We start from the raw sequence: 23,687 nt of genomic DNA, 5'->3' as shown, positions 1-23,687 counted from the left end.
ACAGCTAATCTTCCAAGTCTATCGAGGGAACTCATACGGTGGGAATTAACAAAAAAACCGCGCGAGAAATAATGGCAAGACTTCAATCTTTGGAGGAAGAAATCCGAGGATTGAAAAATAAAGGTGGAACTCGAGACGATGATGACTTGGAAGAATTTTTTAACGAAGCTTTTGAGGTATTACTATCAATTTGAATAAATATGATATATTAATTAATTTTTTAACGAAGGTTTTTATTAATTATTTTTTTTAAATGTAGGGGAATGAGGATGTGGTTGGTAGTCCACAGAAATCAAATCGAGTAGACGAGGATGATGATGTTGATAATCCACCATTGTTTGATTCTAGAAAACAAATACAAATCGTGAAGGAGGTTATAATTTTTTTTTGTATATTAAACTTTTTATTTTTTTAAAGTATATTAAAAAAATTAATATTTTTTTTGTAGAAGAAGAAGAAAAAGAAGGTTGTTGCTAGCGAGATTGTGGATGCGGAAAATCATATACCCGGGCCTCCTATTGTGAAAGAAAGTCGTCCTGTTAGACAATTGAAACCTTCTCAATATCTTAGCTCCCCATACGTTTCGGTAATTATGTTAAAAATCATATTTACTATAATTTTATTAATATATGGATAGTTATTGACTACGTATATAATGTAGGTTCAAAATGCCCCCCGATATCGTACATGTGGGGTAATACACAACAAACCACCACCCCCCGTATTTGTCAGCGATCCCCCGACACTTTTATTGGAGTTGTATGTGAATCCGGGTTGTAACGCCCCTGCTCTATACATGGGAAACAAACCGGCTATTTTTTTTGAAACATCGGTTATACAATGAAAAAATGGAAGCAAAGTTTTGGGATCTGCTTTTTTATGCAAGTGAATTGGGATTTTTAGATGAAGCGGTTTGAAGACATTACTTTATATTTAAAATTTAAATAATTTAATAAGCTACTTATGTTTAAATTAAATTTAAATGCATCATGTTGACATATGGGGAAGGCTTTTGAATGAACGGAGACCGAACGATGCTCGATGGACAATCATGCCATCGTCATTTTTTGGTGCATGTGAGATGTTCCGGTGGGCAGGAAGTGCAATGGGAAATCCGTTTGACCCATTGGATGGATGTAAATCTTGGTTAGAAGTTGACCGTGTAAGTAAAGAAATAATATATATATTATCAGTCACTTTAATTGTCATATTACACTAATTAAACGCTGTAATTAATTGCAACAGTTGTGTGTTAAAACATATTTATTTTCCAATATGCATCAACCCACATCATTGGGTACTTGGCGAGTTATGGATGGGCACGTTGTCGTTGAATTTGTACGACAGCTTCCGATTATTTGGCATTGTGAAGATTATTGATTTTGTGCGGTTTGAAGAGCTTATGGACCGCATTTTGCTGGAAATTGGCTATTGGAACCACATGGGGTTGCCTGTTCAGAAAGCATCCATCACTGTTATGGATGTTACGGACGTGCCCCAACAAGAAGGGATGTTTGGAGAGTGCGGTGTATTTATGCTGATGTTTATGGAGCAGCTTGTTTCAGGTCGACCGATTGGTATATCGATGACACCTGTTGTTGCTGCTACTCAGTTTCGCTATAGGATGGCCATGATATATTATGGATCTTCTACACAAACAATTTTTAGTTAGTCCGAGTTGTATGTTTTTAGTGACATTCAATGTGTACTATTTCATGACGATTGGTTAACAAAATGTCCCCTAATTATTAAACATAAACAAACTAGCAAGAGAATAGTACATATTATATAGATTAATCATAATAAACAAGCAAATATAAAACTTATTACATAGATAAACTCATAAATAATGCATAAACTTACTACTTGATTAATCAATAATTATTAAATTCAAACATCTGGAAAATGATTTGGAAATTTTGCTTTTTCTTGAATCACCCAGTCGTAATTTTTTTGTATGTTTCTGAGAATCTTTTTCATTTTAACCTCTTCTTTGTTGGCATAGTCTATTGCATCTCGCACACAAACCCTTGCAGTTTTTATATCGCGTTCATTGTCTTGAACCGACCTCATTTTAGACCAAATATCGGCTTGTAAGTTATCCAACCGTTTCCTATCTTCTTTAACGCCTTTAATCTCGTTCTTGATCTCTTCTTCTTTTATTAACATTTTCAATCGCTTCTCTTGTGGCATCAACCACCATTTTTCTTGAGAGGTGGACATGATTGTATGTGTATGAGGGTTATAGATTAACCACTAATATATGATTTGTAAATCTCAGACGCATACATTTAAGTCTCTATATATAATTGACAATTTAACTACTTATTTATAGGCTTTGACTACTGTCAAATAGCTTTTGACTACTATATTAGGTGTTGTCATTTCGTACCAAGACATTATTCTAATTTGACTACATTCTTATAGGATTTGACTACCGTCTACTAGCCATTGGCTACTACCCCATGCGTAGTCTTATCGTACAGTGAAGATTCGATACATGATTGTTATTTGACTACTTTTTTTTATAGGTTTTGACTACTGTCTATTAGTGTTTGACTACTATTTTATTCGATTGACTATTTTTTTATAGGTTTTGACTACTATCTTATAGCCGTTGACTATTATCTAATGTCATATTTAATGTAAATTTGTTATCAATTCAGAAATCAAAGAAACAATAAAAAAATTGTAGTGTGAAAATGACAGAAAGATCAGAGGAGATGAAAAGGATCCTGGCAAAATTTAATTGGCCATCTACGTCCAACAATAAGCTTCCTTTGGAGTCAAATTCCAATAACGTTTCAACCAATCCCCCACCCCACGTCGATCTTCCTATATTAGGGAGAAGATGGATGAGGAAGTGAAAAAAGTGTTGTTACAAAGAGAAGCTGATGTGGATAAGGCTTTTGAAGATTATCGTTTCCAACGAAACCTTCTAGACAACTACTGGGATGATATTGACCGTAAAAGGAATTGGATTATAATACTAGGCAAGAAATCCAATCTGACGAGAGTTCGATCCACTCTAGTGAATTTTTTTTTCGAAAGCTAAAGAGTGAATTAGAACTTCGTGAGTACTATTTGGAGAAAAAAAAGGAAGTCCTTGCTATGAAAAAATAGTATGCATACGAGTTTCTGATGTGGGAAGAAGATGAGTAGTATTTTAATAATTTGCTTGTTTGTTGAAGTAATTTTAAGGTAGAATATATGTCTATGTATGTCTTTTATTTGTAATTTTTAGGTAATATATCTGTATCTTTGCTTTTTATTAGTGGTTGGTTAGGAAAAAAAAATATGTAAGAGTATTTGGTTTACCTATGTTTAGTAATCTAATTATGTTAATGTCAAATAAATGTATTTGATTGAGTACTGTATTGTAAACTGGATACGTATGATGTGTTTAATGTCAAGTAATTGTATTTTAATGAGTAATTTATTTCCAACAGTAAACTAGATACCTATGATGTGTTTTAATGTCAAATAATTTATTTCACAAAATAGTCTTTACTATATGCGCCCTATAATATTCTTTAATTGTCTACATAACAATTCTGCCATATGACATTAGTTTGTATCATAAAAGGTGGATTCTATTTTACCACTAACATGGAACACCCAAGAAGAAGGCATTCTGATACGTGCTTGGATTACCATCATAGAAGAAGCTTATCCGCAAGGTCCCCCACAATGTCGTATTGGTTCTTTTTGGAGTCGCGTCTTTCACTTGTTTCATTATGAAGTGGGCCGAGGTTATTATCGGACCAAAAAAGATGTAAAATTAAAAATGTTACAAGTGAAACGACATGTGAAGCACTTTCATAGAATTCATAGATAGATCGAAAATTCACGTCCGGATGAGGAAGAACAAACAATTTTACTGGCGGCTATGGAGCTATTTCGTTTGGAATCTAACGGTAGAGAGTTTGTCCATGTTGATTCTTGGAATGTTATGAAGAATCTACCGTATTTTTAATTATATTCCAATCACGAATGAAATTTGTTTTGTAGCTTAATTTCTACGGTAGGGAGCTTATCGATGTTAGAACCTCCCTTCCTTAAGTCTAATTTCTATCTGAATAAATATATATTTGATATTCAAGAAATCATGTTTGTTTTATCTGTTACTCAACGCAATGTTTCTGTCTGCTAAACGAAATCAGAAAAAAGAATAGATTACAACTTGTACAAAACAATATTAAAAGGATAGCACAACAAGTTACCATAGATGGAAACACAAACCATTACAAATAATAACATACATTACATTATGAAATGGGTCGAGGTTATTACTGGACAAAAAAAGATGTAAAATTAAAAATGTTACAAGTCAAACGACATGTCTGCTAATTTTGACAATTTTATTTGTAAACAACATGTGTTCTACAGTTAAACGAAATCAGAAAAAAATATATTACAACTTGTACAAAACAATATGAAAAGGATAGCACAACAAGTTACCATAGATGGAAACATAAACCATTACAAACAATAACATACATTACATTTTACATTTTACAACTTGTAGACAACAACACAAAAAAAGAAAATCCAACGACAAAGTAACGCTATCTTCAAGTGCAGTATTTTACTTTGAAGCTTCTTCTTCGATCGAGCTAAGTTAGAAATTATCAACGAATTATTGTCTTTTGCATCATCCACCCAAAAAATAAACCTAGACTGTGGTGGCTGATAAATAAATATCAAAAAAATTATGTATATTGTGTAAATATTCACTAAAAAATTATAATATAAATAATTATAGGACAACCCAAATACCTCTTTAGGACAAGCGTAAAATAACCGTCCAGGGTTGTTGATAGTTCTTGAGGTCCTTATAATACCTTGAGCCCCACAATTGCAAATTGTCATTTCTTTGGTTTATGAGAAGTAAATTTTTATTAGTGTTGACAGGTAAATATATCTTCAATTATATACTGCCACTAGACTACTATTTTATAAGTATTTTAATAATGTCTACTAGCATTTGTCTAATAGTTTATGTGTTGTCTTATCGTACAGTGAATTTCGGACATGTGATTGTAATTTGAGTACTGTGTAATAGGTATTGACTACTGTCTACTAGCATTTGACTACTAGTTTATGTGTTGTCTTATCGTACAGTGAATTTCAGACACATGATTGTAATTTGACTACTATTTTATAAGTATTGACTACTGTCTACTAGCATTTGACTACTACTTTATGTGTTGTCTTATCGTACAGTGAATTTCAGACATATGATTATAATTTGACTACTGTGTAATAGGTATTGACTACTGTCTACTAGCATTTGACTACTAGTTTATGTGTTGTCTTATCATACAGTGAATTTCAGACACATGATTGTAATTTGACTACTATTTTATAAGTATTGACTACTGTCTACTAGCATTTGACTACTAGTTTATGTGTTGTCTTATCGTACAGTGAATTTCAGACATATGATTGTAATTTGACTACTGTGTAATAGGTATTAACTACTGTCTACTAGCATTTGACTACTAGTTTATGTGTTGTCTTATCGTACAGTGAATTTCAGACACATGATTGTAATTTGACTACTATTTTATAAGTATTGACTACTGTCTACTAGCATTTGACTACTAGTTTATGTGTTGTCTTATCGTATAGTGAATTTCAGACATATGATTGTAATTTGAGTACTGTGTTATAGGTATTGACTACTGTCTACTAGCATTTGACTACTAGTTTATGTGTTGTCTTATCGTACAATGAATTTCGGACATATGATTGTAATTTGACTACTGTGGCTGATAAATAAATATCAAACAGTATCCATTATTGTAAGTTATCTGACAATTTGAATACTCTTTAACATTATGTGACTACTGTTTTACATACTTTGACTACTTTCTACCCTTCATAATGTATTCTTATTTCGAAATGACTACTCTAAAAACAAATAATTACCCCTGCATTCAATTTGAAATGAAATCCATTTATAGTGGACACCTTATTCATTGAACATACCAATTGGCAAAATGAGTGGATTCAATGAGGTATACAAAAAAAGTTTTTCAAACCTACCAATATTCTTTCATAATCTTGAAAGAACAAATCGTAACTCGTTCACAATCATTAAGAAAGATATGAGAGACCGATTTCAATTTTGTTTTGTCGCATTGGGATGCGTGGTATGTCCTTCTCTATACTAAATTATTATTTATTTCAAGTTCATATTTGCCTAATGTTGGTATCGTTTCTTACAGATTACTACCTTTCTCACATCCATGATACCAACAATATTTGTTGGTCATGTACCCCTTATTGGGACCAACATAACGACAATATATGTTTCTCTTGCTTTGGATGGTTATCATGAACCCCTGATTATAGCATTCGCTTTGGGAAGCATAGACTGTGACGAGGCTTGGATTTGGTTCATGACAAGGTTAAAAGAATGCTTAGGTGACACTATTGAAGTTGGTTTCATAAGCCATATGTCTGATTCCATAGACTATGCCATTCAGCGGGTATACCCAGATTCATATCATGGGCATTGTTGTAAAAATTGATGGGTTATGAGCATTCTAACACCCCTAAGTGTACATGCAACCTTAGAAAACCTTGGATCTATGTTTGTCTAAAATATATGCAAAATATGATTTCCAAGGTTCATAAACCTATCTAGCATACATGGGGAACTTTTAACATAAAAGATGGCTAGAATTACATACATTATAGTTGATTTGATTCCTTGAAAACCTTGAGAGCCTAGCACCCCAAGTGTGATGCCTCAAATGTTTCACACAACACCAAGTGCTTTGGAATAACTTTTGAGAGAATGTATAACACTTCAAAATCGGCCTAGCCCTCTTCTTTTCTTAGTGTAGCCGATTTTAGATGATATCATGTTCTTTATATAGTGTGTCACATCTAGGGTTACACCATGTAAACCCTAATGTGACATGACTCTTCATTTCCATGACCCATGGGTTTGTAACTCCCATGGAGCATCCTATGGACCTTAGCCCAACTTGATAATCCATGGATCATCTAGTCCACTATACAAGTATGGATGATTTACATAATCAACCCATATATTTAATTAGTCATCTTTTGATCACTTAATTAATTCAAAATTAATTCTTGATCAATACTAATTAAATAATATTATTAATATATTAGAACTTATAATATATTAATAAACCATAAGTGTTATTTCTCTCATTTTAGTTTATCCAAATGCATGATGCCATGCAACTCAAATGGACCATGCCGGGTCGGGTCAAGTACATACCAAATATAGTTATGGACTTAGACACCTTATCCAACAGTCTCCCACTTGGATAAGTCTAATAACTATAACTACAAGTATGACTTCAGGAACCGATCAGCAATCGTAGCTCTTTCAAGGTCTCTCGGAACTGAGAAGATGATGTTACGCCATTTAAGATAAGTGATCATATAATCCTCTGTTCTAGATATCAGCCGGACAAATACATGGAACAATGTCTTACTTATTGTCCAGCAGTTTGTTTCCCGATTTCCGATTTGTTTGACAAAGAACTTAATTGAACACATCACTTAGTTCTGACCGGTCCCGGTACATAGGTTAAAACAAAATCATCGAGGGGCCCAAATATCCGCTTCTAATCCAAGAAGAAACAGATAAAATTTGACTCATATGCTTGTTCTACTACTTGTTGAATCACACACAAAAGTATGTTTTATAACATCGAGTTACCAATGCGGTTTCGTATGATCAATGCATAACCAACTCATAGGCAACAAAGTATATCTCTAGGTTTGAAGACTTATATGATATTACCGTCTCACGATCACTCGAGATAAATTCCATGAAGTGATACCAGTGAGCGTGGGTTGAATCCAATGCTCAGAACTTATGAGCACTCATGAGTGTTGTAGCCATGTCCAACAACTTAGACCTCTGCAACCAACTCATGACAATCTTGATTCATACCTACTTCCAACATATGACCGACTGTGGAGAATTCGAATAATATGATATACCAAACATAATTATTCTGGAAGTTAAAACATGCAAAAGAAATATAGTAAACGATTGACAAAAGATAGCAACACTTTACTCATAAATAAACACAACTTTTATTCATCATCAAATGTCAATTACTCTTTACAAATTTCAAAATTATCTAAGTACTAAAACTAATATCATCCTTCAGCCCTATGCTCCGAGCATGCTGGAGATGCTTAACCCGGCTCAGTCCCTTCGTGAGGGGATCTGTTGGGTTCTCATCCGATGATACCCTCTTTTCCACGAGGAGTCCTTCTTCAATTCGATGTATGATGAAATGGTATTTTCTGTCGATGTTTCTGGATCTCCCGTGATCCCTTGGTTCCTTGGCTAAGGCAACTGCACTTTCACTATCACAGAAAATTTCCATTGGCTCCTTTATGGCTGGTACAACTCCAAGGTCTCCAATGAAGTTCTTCATCCATATCGCCTCCTTTGCTGCCTCGCTTGCTGCTATATACTCTGATTCACAAGTTGAATCAGCCACTGTCTCCTGCTTGGAACTCTTCCAAGTGATTGCTCCTCCGTTTAAGGTAAAGACCCAGCCTGACTGAGAGCGAAAATTATCCTTATCAGTCTGAAAGCTAGCATCACTATACCCTACAACTCTCAAGTCATCACTCCCACCGAGGGTAAGGACCCAGTCCTTAGTCCTCCGCAGGTACTTGAGGATATTCTTTACCGCAGTCCAATGAGCCTTGCCAGGGTTCCCCTGATATCTGCTGACCATGCTCACGGCAAAGGCCACATCAGGACGAGTGCAGGTCATAGCATACATGATCAAGCCTACTGCAGAAGCATAAGGTACTCGACTCATTTCTGCTATCTCAGCCTTAGTACTCGGGCTCTGAGTTTTACTCAGTCTGGCGTTACTCTGGATGGGTAACTCTCATTTCTTGGAGTCTTGCATACTGAACCTCTTCAGTACCTTATCCAAGTAGGTACTCTGACTAAGTCCAATTAGTCTTTTACTCTGGTCTCTCAGAATCCTTATCCCTAGAATATAGGCAGCTTCTCCTAGGTCTTTCATAGAGAAACACTTCCCAAGCCAGGACTTCACTTCCTGTAAGGTTGGGATGTCATTTCCTATGGGTAGTATGTCATCCACAAACAGTACCAAAAAGCTAACTATACTCCCACTAGCCTTGACATAGACACAAGATTCATCTTCACTCCTCGAAAAGCCAAACTCTTTGACTTTCTCATCGAAGCACAGATTCCATCTGCGAGGTGCCTGTTTCAATCCATAAATGGATTTCTCGAGCTTACACACTCTATTAGGGTATTCTGTACTGACAAAACCCTCTGGCTGACTCATGTAAACATCCTCAGCCAAACTTCCATTAAGGAAGGCGGTTTTGACATCCATTTGCCATATTTCATAATCATGAAATGCAGCGACGACTAACAGAACCCTAATGGACTTAATCTTTGCAACTGGTGAAAAGGTCTCATCATAATCAACTCCCGGAGTTTGAGAAAATCCCTTTGCAACCAGTCGCGCCTTATAAGTGTGTACATTACCATCCATGTCGGTCTTCTTCTTGAAGATCCATTTGCACCCAACTGTCTTACGACCTGGTACATTGTCAACCAAGTTCCAAACTTGATTGTCATACATGGACTGTATCTCGCTGTCCATTGCCTCTTTCCATTTAGCAGACTCGGGGCCTGCCATGGCTTCCGCGTAGCTGTTATGTTCATCCAGACTTACCAATGTCTCATCATTGATAAGTGTCTCACCTTCCACAGTAATATGGAAACCATAGTAGTGCTCAGGTGCATTCCTAATCCTTGTGGAACGCCTCAGAGGTATAGACTTGTCAATTGGATCAACAGGAGTTTCCTCCTCAGGTTGAGTGCTAGGGTTTGAAGTTCCTTCACCACTTGACTCTTGAATTTCTTCAAGGTCAATTTTCCTCCCACTGTTTCCTTGGCTTATGAACTTTCTCTCTCGAAAGACACCCTTCCTTGCTACAAAGAACACATTCTCACTAGGTCTGTAGAAGAGGTAACCAAAGGATTTATGTGGGTAGCCGATGAAAATACACCTCTCACTTCGAGGTTCGAGCTTATCATGAGTCTCGCGTCTCACGAAAGCCTCGCAACCCAAAATCTTGATGTGGTCTAGTTTAGGAACTTTACCAGTCCACATCTCATGAGGAGTTTTGGCAACTTTCTTTGTAGGGACCAGATTAAGGATATGGGCGACAGTCTCTAAGGCATACCCCCAAAATGAGATTGGTAGCGAAGCTCGACTCATCATGGAACGAACCATATCCAACAAGGTTCGATTACGCCTCTCAGCCACACCATTCAACTGCGGTGTCCTGGGAGGTGTCAATTGTGAGATAATCCCACATTCCTTATGATAGTCGAGGAACTCTGTACTAAGATACTCACCACCACGATCAGATCGAAGCATCTTAATGTTCATGCCCAATTGATTCTCGACTTCCTGTTTAAACTCTTTAAACCTTTCAAAAGTCTCTGACTTATGCTTGATTAAATAGACATATCCATATCTACTATAATCATCAGTAAAAGTCAAGTAATAACGATTAGCATCCCTTGTGGCAGATTTGAAGGGTCCACACACATCTGTGTGCACTAGATCCAACAAACCTTCACCCCTATCACAAGAACCAGTGAAGGGTGACTTTGTCATTTTTCCAAGTAAGCATGATTCACAACTATCATCTGACTTTAGGTCATATGACTCCAAGACTCCATCCTTTTGGAGCTGGCCTATGCGTTTCTTGCTCACATGTCCAAGACGACAATGTCATAATGATGCTTTATCCAAGTTATTATTATTAGAAGAATCAATACACAACACATTATTTCCTAGGTTATCTACAACAGACACAGCTTCATACACACCATCACAAGGTAATGCTTTAAAATAAAGAACATTATTAAAGAAAGCATTTATTCCACCAATTTCATTATCAAAATAAAAGGTAAACCCTTGTTTGTACAAAGCATGAAAGGAAATAATATTTCTTGCCATTTCTGGCGAATAACAACATTTATTCAAATCTAAAGTAAACCCACTACTTAGCAACAAAGAATAAACTCCAATCTTGGTGACAGGTGAAGCTTTCCTATTCCCCATGATCAAGTTTATCTTTCCATGCTCCACATTCTCACTTCTTCTTAGTCCCTGCAAATCAGAACATATATGAATACCACAACCGGTATCAAGGACCCAAGAGTTAGAATAGGGTGAGTCATTAGATAGAATAGTGTAAATACCTGCATGGTTGGGTTTGACTTTCCCATCCTGCACATCTTGCTGGTAGTTTGGGCAGTTCCGCTTCCAATGCGACTTTTCATGACAATAGAAGCATTCATCCTCTTTTGGGTCAGAAGAAGGAGTGACGAAACCTTTCTTGGTTCCACTTGAAGAAGAGCCATCAAGGGTTATACCCTTGGTACCCTTCGAAGAGCTCTTCTTCTTCTTCCCTCTACCTTTCTCGATTGCCAGGACATGGGTGGAGTTTGGAGTAGGAGTAGGAGTGTTAACAACCGACTTACCTTTAAGACATGTTTCTGCAGTCTTCAGGAGTCCTTGAAGTTTGCTGAGTGTGACTTCTTCCTTATTCATGTGGTATGTCATGCGGAATTGATCATAACACGAGGGTAAGGAGTGCAAAATGATATCTATTGCTAGCTCCTCGGGGAAGTTCACATTAAGCTTCAGCAAACGATCCACATACCTTTGCATTTTCTGCATGTGGCTCGTGACGGATTCTCCATCCTTCATCCTGGTTGTTATCATGGAGGAGATTATTTCATACCGCTCTTGACGAGCACTCTGATGGTATCTTTCCATCATATCTTGGTACATCTCAAAAGGGTAGTAGTCCTCATAGGACTTCTGGAGTTCAGCTGTCATGGTGGCCATCATGATGCATGCCACTTTGGTGGCATCTCTTTCATGAGTCCAGAAGTCAGCGATCTCCTGGGGAGTAGCAGTGGACTCATCGATCTCCTTTAGCTCCTTATTGAGGACATATTCCTTGTCCTCGTAGCGAGTCACCATCCTGATGTTCCGGATCCAATCCATAAAGTTGGAACCATCGAAGATGACCCTCCCACAAAGGTTCATGAGGGAAAAGGAGCCAGTAGGGTTTGAGCCAGAAGCAGTGTTGTTGGAAGACATCTGAAAAGAAGAGAACAAGTTTAGTTTAGATATAAAGATAGTCCTTAATAAAACACCCAAATGTAATATTAAGGCTAGGATCCAATCACAATATATCATAACTTAGAAGAGGGATGCCGTAATCTAAGCTATAACATATTTGAAAGGTAGGTGAATGACGATTCACCAATTTCCACCATGAAAAACAAAATATAAATATTAGGTTTTAATTGGTTCTTAGAAATTCCTAGATTCTTTTGAGATTCAGTGAACTTTTCAAAGGCATGTTTCAATCTCGAGTGTGCCCTCCAATTTTTGTGACTGGGATACCGAGGATCACAAAACGAGGTGTGAAGTAACCATGCAAATCACTTGGTACCCTTAATGTTTATCACTCAATCGATGTGCCGGTTAACCACACGCGCTCCATTGACCTATAATAAACCTTAAGTCACCCTTTACCTACCTTGTTAAGTCCAAGTTAGTGTGCCGGTTAACCACACACGTTCCACCAACGACTTAAACAAAGTGTAAAGTGTAATTTCATGGATTAGAACCTTATTCACATTTTCCTAAAGTAACTAAGATTGGGAATTTAATAAAACATTTAGTTACTTTATAATATTCATCATACTTTTAATGAAAATTTTATAAGTCCTTATCCTACCCGTTCGGCTAACGACCCTCCACCGATCAAGGAAGCGGTGGGTGAGAGTGAACACCCATTAAGCTGCCATTTTATAGGCAACAACCTTATACCCCCCTTATAGACCGGCTTCGTGAATGAGGCCTACTAACGGTAAGACGACTTGATCTTATACATATATATATATATATATATATATATATATATATATATATATTTATTTATTATTAACTTATAATATTATAAAGTATAAGGGTTGATTTTTAACTTTTAAAATCTAGGGGTTGGAACTAAAGTTTATTAAGATAACTTTACATGTTCCAAAACTTGAGGGAAAGTTTTGTAACTTAAGAAAACTCTTCAATTCATAACTTATGAGTTATTAAAATGAAGACTCTTCATTTTTTGTAACTTATGTGTTCTTTTAATGGGTTTAAAACAAAGAGGTTTTTGGTTATCCATAACTTGAGGACAAGTTATGGACTCCATTAAAACACATAAAAATCATGAATTAAGCATTAAACAAGTAATTCCTATGATCTATCAAGAACTCATAAGATCATGAATATTCATATCAAAATTTCAAGAACATATGGACACATATAATCATGTAATTTTGATATTAGCCATTGTAAATGGATTAGAACAACCATTACACCATCTAAAACAAGTTTTACAACACCAAAACAGTTTAGGGTAATGTTTCTAGTCCATTTCCAGCAGCAAATATCGAAATTCTGCACTCTGCATGACCAACTCGTCGAGTACATGAACTGCCTCGCCGAGTTGGTTGAAGTTTCACTTGGACTCGTCGAGTCCCCCCATGGACTCGTCGAGTCCCCTATGCAGATAGCTCAAAAATTTGATTTTTTACACTATTTTGCATCAATTATTAACAAACAAACCTGGCTCTGATACCACTGATGGGTTATGAGCATTCTAACACCCCTAAGTGTACATGAAACCCTAGAAAACCTTGGATCTATGTTTGTCTAAAATATATGCAAAATATGATTTCCAAGGTTCATAAACCTATCTAGCATACATGCGGAACTTTTAACATAAAAGATGGCTAGAATTACATACCTTGTAGTTGATTTGATTCCTTGAAAACCTTGAGAGCCTAGCACCCCAAGTGTGATGCCTCAAATGTTTCACACAACACCAAGTGCTTTGGAATAACTTTTGAGAGAATGTATAACACTTCAAAATAGGCCTAGCCCTTTTCTTTTCTTAGTGTAGCCGATTTTAGATGATATCATATTCTTTATATAGTGTGTCACATCTAGGGTTACACCATGTAAACCCTAATGTGACATGACTCTTCATTTCCATGACCCATAGGTTTGTAACTCCCATGGAGCATCCATGGAGCATCCTATGGATCTTAGCTCAACTTGATAATCCATGGAGCATCTAGTCCACTATACAAGTATGGATGATTTACATAATCAACCCATATATTTAATTAGTCATCTTTTGATCACTTAATTAATTCTAAATTAATTCTTGATCAATACTAATTAAATAATATTATTAATATATTAGAACTTATAATATATTAATAAACCATAAGTGTTATTTCTCTCATTTTAGTTTATCCAAATGCATGATGCCATGCAACCCAAATGAACATGCCGAGTTGGGTCAAGTACATACCGAATATAGTTATGGACTTAGATACCTTATCCAACAAAAATATAACCGATAAAGTTAGGGGTTCCACAGGAGGTACCATTGTGGAACAGTTGTTCTGGAAGACATGCAAAACTTATAGTGTGTCTGAATTTTATGTTTGTTTGAACAAATTAACAAATGAGGTTAATGGGAATGATCTTCGCTGGCTTGAAAATATTGCAATTGCAAAATGGGCTCAAGCCTTTTTTCCTAAAGTCCGCTTCAATGTGAAATATATCAGCATTCCGATTGGATTGAATTGGCTAAAAACAAACACGTACGAGTTACCAATAACATCAATCATTGAAGTGGTCCATCAGTCAATACAAACAGTGTATGACTATCGAGCTGCATTCGGAAGTAATAAATATTTGTTATTTAACTTTTATCTTAATATACCCCCTATTTGATTGTAACTCAAATAATTTCACAGAGGGAATGCATGGTCATCTTACCCCTTATGCACAACACGTGCTGGAAAGAAGAATGAACCAGTCTAATGGTTATGAGGTTACACATATTGGTAGTGACAAATTTGAAGTGAGTTTAAATTTAACCATAGAAACGGTACAAGTTGAACGTGGTATTTATACTTGCGGCAAATGACAAAAATGCGGCATACCCTGTGAACATGTTATAGCATCGCTAAGAAGGCTTACAGTTAAAGAAATACAACAATTGGTAAATTATAAGTTGACTTCTGCGGTGTATCGAAATGCATTCCAAGTTGAGGCGGTTAATCCTATTACAATCCTTCTGCATTGGGAAATACCAGTTGAAAATATGGTCGTCTTACCACCATTTGCACGTTAGTAATATGTTAAGTTATCTTTATTATTAATGTTATGTTTTTTTGTAATTCTAATTTCCTTTCAGTTTTTATGTTATCTTTATTATTAATGTTATGTTTATTTGTAATTCAAATTTCCATTCAGTTTTATGTTATGTTTAATTGTTTATTAGTAATGTTATGTTTACTTGTAATTCTAATTTCCTTTCAGTTTTATGTTATATTTATTAGTAACGTTATGTTTATTTGTAATTCTAATTTCTTTTCAAATCCGGATATTTTCTGACGAACAACTATGTACAAATAACGTAACCAACATATAAAACATGAAAATCAGACTTAAAAACATACTTTTATGGTAAGCTAAAAACGGCAACTTATGTTATTTAATGTCATTTTTAACAGCACGAAGAATACTTTGGAAGGTAAAATCAATGAGGTAATGATATCAGATTTGAAATCCGGATATTTTCCGACGAACAACTATGTACAAAGTACGTAACCAACATATAAAACTTGAAAATCAGACTTAAAAATGTTATTTTATCGTAAGCTAAAAATGACAACTTATGTTATTTTATGTCGTTTTTAACAGCACGAAGTATACTTTGGAGGGTAAAACCAATGATGTACCGATATCGGATTTGAAATCCGGATATTTTCCGACGAACAACTATGTAAAAACAACGTAACCAACATATAATACATGAAAATCACACTAAAAAACATACTTTTATTGTAAGCTAAAAATGGCAACTTATGTTATTTTACGTCATTTATAACAGCACGAACAAATGGAATAGGTTATGAAGGTAAACATGCAAGTTGTAAAAGCTTTCTTCATGCTCACTATCATAGAAACTCATTTCGAATCAGTTACAAGAGACAGTTACCATTTACTTAGTGTGCCTAAGGTTGTGGAGGTAAGGGGCTTACCACATGATTATAATTTGACTACTGTGTTACAGGCATTGACTACTATCTACTAGCATTTGACTACTAGTTTATGTCTTGTCTTATCGTATAGTGAATTTCGGACACATCATTGTAATTTGACTACTGTGTTATAGCCATTGACTACTGTCTACTAGCATTTGACTACCACTGCTGTGTTATAGCCATTGACTATTGTTTACTAGCATTTGACTACTACTTTATTCCTTTTAATAGCTTTTGAAGTGATTTATGGAAAGACCTATCACTAAATTACTGTTTAACTCGTCAACATTAAAGATGAGTTTCTCATACAATGACCATGAAGAAAGCTTTACCAACTTGCCTGTTTGCCTCCACAACATTCAGCGTACAAATCCCCATAGTTACACTTTCATCAAAACTGATGTTTTGGATCGGTTTGAACTATGTTTTGTCGCTATTCGATGTGTGGTAATGCACTTTCGATTTGTTTATTTTTTGTGCTAAAAAGATTTAAATTAGTTTGAAAACTAATAATTGTGTTGTACTAAATATGAAATAGATCAACGCATTCTTAGGATGCATGCTTCCGATCATCTTCATAGGCAGTGTTCGTATTCGAGGAGAGTATCTTAATTCAATGTTCGTAGCAGTTGCTATGGATGGAAACAACAACACTATGCCAATAGCATTTGGTATCAGGGTGGGAAATAATGTTAACTCCTGCACTTGGTTCCTTATGAGGTTGAAGGATGCTATCGGAGAGGGTAGGGAAGTTGCGTTCATAACCAATATGGACGATACCATTTCTTCTTTTGTGGGTCAGGTATTCCCTGAGGCTTATCATGGTTATTCGTCTAAGAGTGTTTTGATTTACTGTCGCTTAAGAATTGGTCAAAGCACAAATTTAGATTACTTGTTCTTCCGTGCATGCAAAGCATATACCATGCAAGATTTTGAAAAATCATTTTCTAAGTTAAGTCATGCTGCACGTGAGGTTCTTGCCGACATCGGAAAAACGAAATGGGCACTGGCCTATTTCCCTAATATACGTTGGAATGTACTAAACATTAATATTCCAGAATTCCTATTGGTGTTATCGGTTACTCAACGCAATGTACCGATAATAACGCTAATTGATGCAATTGTTCAGTACATCCAACAGACGTTTGCAGAACGCAGTGTCGTGGGAGGTAATTTAGAAAGTTTTTATAAACCATTAAAATATCCATAATTGACTATCCTTTTACTTTTCAGGGATGTTGAACACCGTATTCACCCCTTACGCAGAGATGGTCCTTCACAGGAGGATGCAAAAGTCTCTACGATGGATAGCAACTAAAATTCCACCTGAGATCCCGTCTCCGTTCCCCTATGATATTTTCCAAGTTTTTGATCTAAAAAGAAGGTGTGTTGTAGATCTTAATCGACACACATGTTCTTGTGGGAAATGGCGCAGTCTGGGTATAGCATGTGGTCATGCTATTGCTGCAGCACGTTATACAAAAAACACGGAATTAACCGATATGGTTCAAATATATTATCTTGCTGATGTGTTTCGAACTACATACCAGACTAGAAATGTGAACGTTGTTCCCCCTGCATCTGAATGGGAAATACCAGAGCCGTTGATGGTCGTTTTAATCCCTATGTAATCCTATTTTACTATTATTTGCTAATAGTTTTCTTTTTAAATCGATGTGGAGTAACCTGAGATTGTGGTTTTAATAAATGATGCAAGCGTATAATATTCGATGTGGAGTAACCTGAGATTGTGGTAATGAACATTTCCATTTTACAAAACCATACTGTTTATATTACATTAGGTGGTATAAATCAGAAACTATTTACTAAACATTAGGTGGTAAAATTCAAAGAAATTACATTGCAACATTTACTCTTCTTTAACAATTAATAGCATCTACAATATATAGTTATTGTAAAATTAAAACAGTATATTTATGTAAGTTATACTACAATTTGACTACTCCTTCACATTATTTCACAACGGTTTCATAAATTTTGACTACTAGTTTCTAGAGTGAATAATGTTTTGTCATTTCGAACAGTAAAATTGTCCTTTCAAACAGTACTTCTATGTTGGTTTCACCCTATTAATATGCAACTAACATACATCTTAAACGTGATACATTACAACATTCAAAAATTTAGAATGAATTCATCTGAGTTCGGTGTTTGGCATTGTGAAGAAGAAGATTGCTATGTTTGTTCCGATAACAACCCAATTCCGGAAGGCCCAGATTTCCCACTCCCAGATAACATGTCTGGCGACATTTTCCAAGCTATGAAGGCCGCTGAAGAAGCCAACGAAAGGGACTCTCAAATTAGCCGCATACTCAACCAACGTGCAAACGACCTAGCAGATCAAGTAATTGAAAAAGAAAAATGGATTACTGAAACTACCAAAAAAATCAAAGAGGCTAAGAAATGGATTCGAGATGCAAATAGGGAGTTTAATATGCTTCAAGCTGAACGGGACCGTCTAACAGATGCTGTTAGAATTAGAGGGGATTTTATCGATCGTGAACAAAATTTGTATCCCAAATAGTTTCCTAATCGGTGGAAACCAATTTAATTATGTTATGTTTATTATGTTGCAACTTATGTTATTTTGTCGTAAGCTAAAAATGGCAACTTATGTTATTTTATGTCGTTTTTAACAGCACGAAGCATACTTTGGAGGGTAAAACCAATGATGTAACGATATCGGATTTGAAATCCGGATATTTTCTGACGAAGAACTATGTAAAAACAACGTAACCAACATATAAAACATGAAAATCACACTAAAAAACATACTTTTATCGTAAGCTAAAAATGGCAACTTATGTTATTTTATGTCGTTTTTAACAGCACGAAGCATACTTTGGAGGGTAAAACCAATGATGTAACGATATCAGATTTGAAATCCGGATATTTTCCGACGAAGAACTATGTAAAAACAACGTAAGCAACATATAAAACATGAAAATCACACTAAAAAACATACTTTTATCGTAAGCTAAAAATGACAACTTATGTGATTTTACGTCGTTTTTAACAGCACGAACAAATGGAAAATATATTACAAAGACAATGGCAAATACATTACAAACATAATATATTTCAAATATATTACAAACACAATGTCAAATATATTACAAACATAATATATTAAAAATATATTACAAACAACACAACAAATATATTACATAGACAACGACAAATATATTACATGCATCAATATTTAAAGGGAATAAATTTTACATCGGCAATAAAACAGCCATCAAAGGGTCTGGTATTTCCCATTCAGATGGTGGGGGAAGTGGGTGAACGGTTTGTGTCTGGTAGATGAGCTGAAATACATCAGCATGGTAATATACTTGAACCAAATTAACTATTTCATGCATGTTTGAATCACGTGCTGCTGCGATGGCATGACCACATGCTATACCGAGACTGGTCCATTTTCCACATAAACAAGTACGACCGTTAAGGTCTACAACACAAGTTGTTTTAAAATCAAATACTTCATACACATATGTCGACATGAGAGACGAGATCTGTTGGAGGATCTGTGTTGCTTGCCAACGAACAGAATTCTGCATCCTTCTTTGAACCACCGTTTGAGATTACGGTGTTAGTACACCAGTCAAACTCCCTGAAAAATAAATATGGTTAGAAAAGGTTGTTGTACAACCTATTTAATTCTTTTATATTGCACCCGAAAATATACCTGTCATTATACTTTGTTCAACAAATGTATTTTGCATGTACCCACGAATTCCCTCGATAAGCGCTATTATCGGTACATTACGATGATTGAGCGATACTACTGAAAAATATTGAGGAACTTCCATGTTGAGTACATTCTAACGGATGTTAGCGAAATAGGCTCTTGCCCATTTCTAATGACCGATATTCGTAAGCACTTCACGAGCATCAATGCGTAGCCTAGAAAAATTTTGTTCAAAGGTTGACATAGTGTAGGATTTTAATGTTATCCAGAACAAAGTTTCCATTGATCTTCCAGAGCCTACTCTTGTGCGTAAATATTTGTGGACGCTCTTACAAGTGTAACCATGATAAGAATCAGTGAAAACATTATCTACGCAAGAGCCAACGACATCGCACATATTGGATATGAACGCTACTTCCTTACCCACTCCGAGACATTCTTTTAACCTCATTAGGAACCACGTAGAAGTTACCACATTATTTTCAACCGCCATACCAAATGCTATAGTGAAAGTCAGATTGTTCCCATCTTTAGCAACCACTACAAACATTGTTTTTAGGTAGTCCCCTCTAAGACGGACACTACCTATGTAGAGGACAGGCAAGAAACAATTTACGAATGCATGGACCTGTATTTTTTAAGAGTGCAAACCAATTAGTTTAAATGTACAAATATTAACAAATGTAAAGAAAAAAAAGAAATTTGGAAAAGAAATATACCACCCATCCAATAGCAAGAAAACAAGATTGGAAACGATCCATCAAATCCGTTTTGATATGAGTGTGAGTATGCGGGTTGGTTCGCCTTAGGTTATAAACGTAAATAGGAAAGTTGTTAAAACTTTCTTCATGGTCACTGTCAGAGAAACTCATTTCGAATCACTTGTAAGAGACAATTACCAATTACTTAGTGTGCCTAAGGTTGTGGAGGTAAGGGCCTTACCACATGCGGACACATATGTATGTAGGAGCTGTAAAGGCAATGTTCATAATGTATTGTCTTTTCGAACAATATATTTGTCGTTTCAAACAGTATCTCCGTGTAAGGTATCTGACAATGGGATACTCTTTGACATTATTTGACTACGGTTTCATAGACTTTGATTACTGCTTCGTAGCCTGCATAATGTATTGTCTTTTCGAACAGTATATTTGTCATTTCAAACAATATCTCCATGTAAGGTATCTGGAAATTGGATACTCTTTGACATTATTTGACTACAGTTTCATAGACTTTGACTACTGCTTCGTAGCCTGCATAATGTATTGTCTTTTCGAATAGTATATTTGTCGTTTCAAACAATATCTCCGTGTAAGGTATCTGACAATTGGACTACTCTTTGACATTATTTGACTACGGTTTCATAGACTTTGACTACTGCTTTGTACACTACATAATGTATTGTCTTTTCCAACAATAGATTTGTCTTTCAAACAATATCTCCGTGTAAGGTATCTGACAATTGGACTACTCTTTGACAATTAATTGACTACGGTTTTATAGATTTTGACTACTGCTTTGTAGCCTGCATAATCTATTGTCATTTCCAACAGTAGATTTGTCATTTCAAACCGTAGTCAAATAATGTCAGGGATGTTGAACACCGTATTCACCCCTTACGCAGAGATGGTCCTTCACAGGAGGATGCAAAAGTCTCTACGATGGATAGCAACTAAAATTCCACCTGAGATCCCTTCTCCGTTCCCCTATGATATTTTCCAAGTTTTTGATCTAAAAAGAAGGTGTGTTGTAGATCTTAATCGACACACATGTTCTTGTGGGAAATGGCGCAGTCTGGGTATAGCATGTGGTCATGCTATTGCTGCAGCACGTTATACAAAAAACACGGAATTAACCGATATGGTTCAAATATATTATCTTGCTGATGTGTTTCGAACTACATACCAGACTAGAAATGTGAACGTTGTTCCCCCTGCATCTGAATGGGAAATACCAGAGCCGTTGATGGTCGTTTTAATCCCTATGTAATCCTATTTTACTATTATTTGCTAATAGTTTTCTTTTTAAATCGATGTGGAGTAACCTGAGATTGTGGTTTTAATAAATGATGCAAGCGTATAATATTCGATGTGGAGTAACCTGAGATTGTGGTAATGAACATTTCCATTTTACAAAACCATACTGTTTATATTACATTAGGTGGTATAAATCAGAAACTATTTACTAAACATTAGGTGGTAAAATTCAAAGAAATTACATTGCAACATTTACTCTTCTTTAACAATTAATAGCATCTACAATATATAGTTATTGTAAAATTAAAACAGTATATTTATGTAAGTTATACTACAATTTGACTACTCCTTCACATTATTTCACAACGGTTTCATAAATTTTGACTACTAGTTTCTAGAGTGAATAATGTTTTGTCATTTCGAACAGTAAAATTGTCCTTTCAAACAGTACTTCTATGTTGGTTTCACCCTATTAATATGCAACTAACATACATCTTAAACGTGATACATTACAACATTCAAAAATTTAGAATGAATTCATCTGAGTTCGGTGTTTGGCATTGTGAAGAAGAAGATTGCTATGTTTGTTCCGATAACAACCCAATTCCGGAAGGCCCAGATTTCCCACTCCCAGATAACATGTCTGGCGACATTTTCCAAGCTATGAAGGCCGCTGAAGAAGCCAACGAAAGGGACTCTCAAATTAGCCGCATACTCAACCAACGTGCAAACGACCTAGCAGATCAAGTAATTGAAAAAGAAAAATGGATTACTGAAACTACCAAAAAAATCAAAGAGGCTAAGAAATGGATTCGAGATGCAAATAGGGAGTTTAATATGCTTCAAGCTGAACGGGACCGTCTAACAGATGCTGTTAGAATTAGAGAGGATTTTATCGATCGTGAACAAAATTTGTATCCCAAATAGTTTCCTAATCGGTGGAAACCAATTTAATTATGTTATGTTTATTATGTTGCAACTTATGTTATTTTGTCGTAAGCTAAAAATGGCAACTTATATTATTTTATGTCGTTTTTAACAGCACGAAGCATACTTTGGAGGGTAAAACCAATGATGTAACGATATCGGATTTGAAATCCGGATATTTTCTGACGAAGAACTATGTAAAAACAACGTAACCAACATATAAAACATGAAAATCACACTAAAAAACATACTTTTATCGTAAGCTAAAAATGGCAACTTATGTTATTTTATGTCGTTTTTAACAGCACGAAGCATACTTTGGAGGGTAAAACCAATGACGTAACGATATCAGATTTGAAATCCGGATATTTTCCGACGAAGAACTATGTAAAAACAACGTAAGCAACATATAAAACATGAAAATCACACTAAAAAACATACTTTTATCGTAAGCTAAAAATGACAACTTATGTGATTTTACGTCGTTTTTAACAGCACGAACAAATGGAAAATATATTACAAAGACAATGGCAAATACATTACAAACATAATATATTTCAAATATATTACAAACACAATGTCAAATATATTACAAACATAATATATTAAAAATATATTACAAACAACACAACAAATATATTACATAGACAACGACAAATATATTACATGCATCAATATTTAAAGGGAATAAATTTTACATCGGCAATAAAACAGCCATCAAAGGGTCTGGTATTTCCCATTCAGATGGTGGGGGAAGTGGGTGAACGGTTTGTGTCTGGTAGATGAGCTGAAATACATCAGCATGGTAATATACTTGAACCAAATTAACTATTTCATGCATGTTTGA

Source organism: Lactuca virosa, chromosome 5, assembly GCF_052849685.1.
Source record: "Lactuca virosa cultivar CGN04683 chromosome 5, Lactuca_virosa_CGN04683_v6, whole genome shotgun sequence".
Classification (NCBI taxonomy): domain Eukaryota; kingdom Viridiplantae; phylum Streptophyta; class Magnoliopsida; order Asterales; family Asteraceae; genus Lactuca; species Lactuca virosa.
This window is presented reverse-complemented; position numbering follows the sequence as displayed.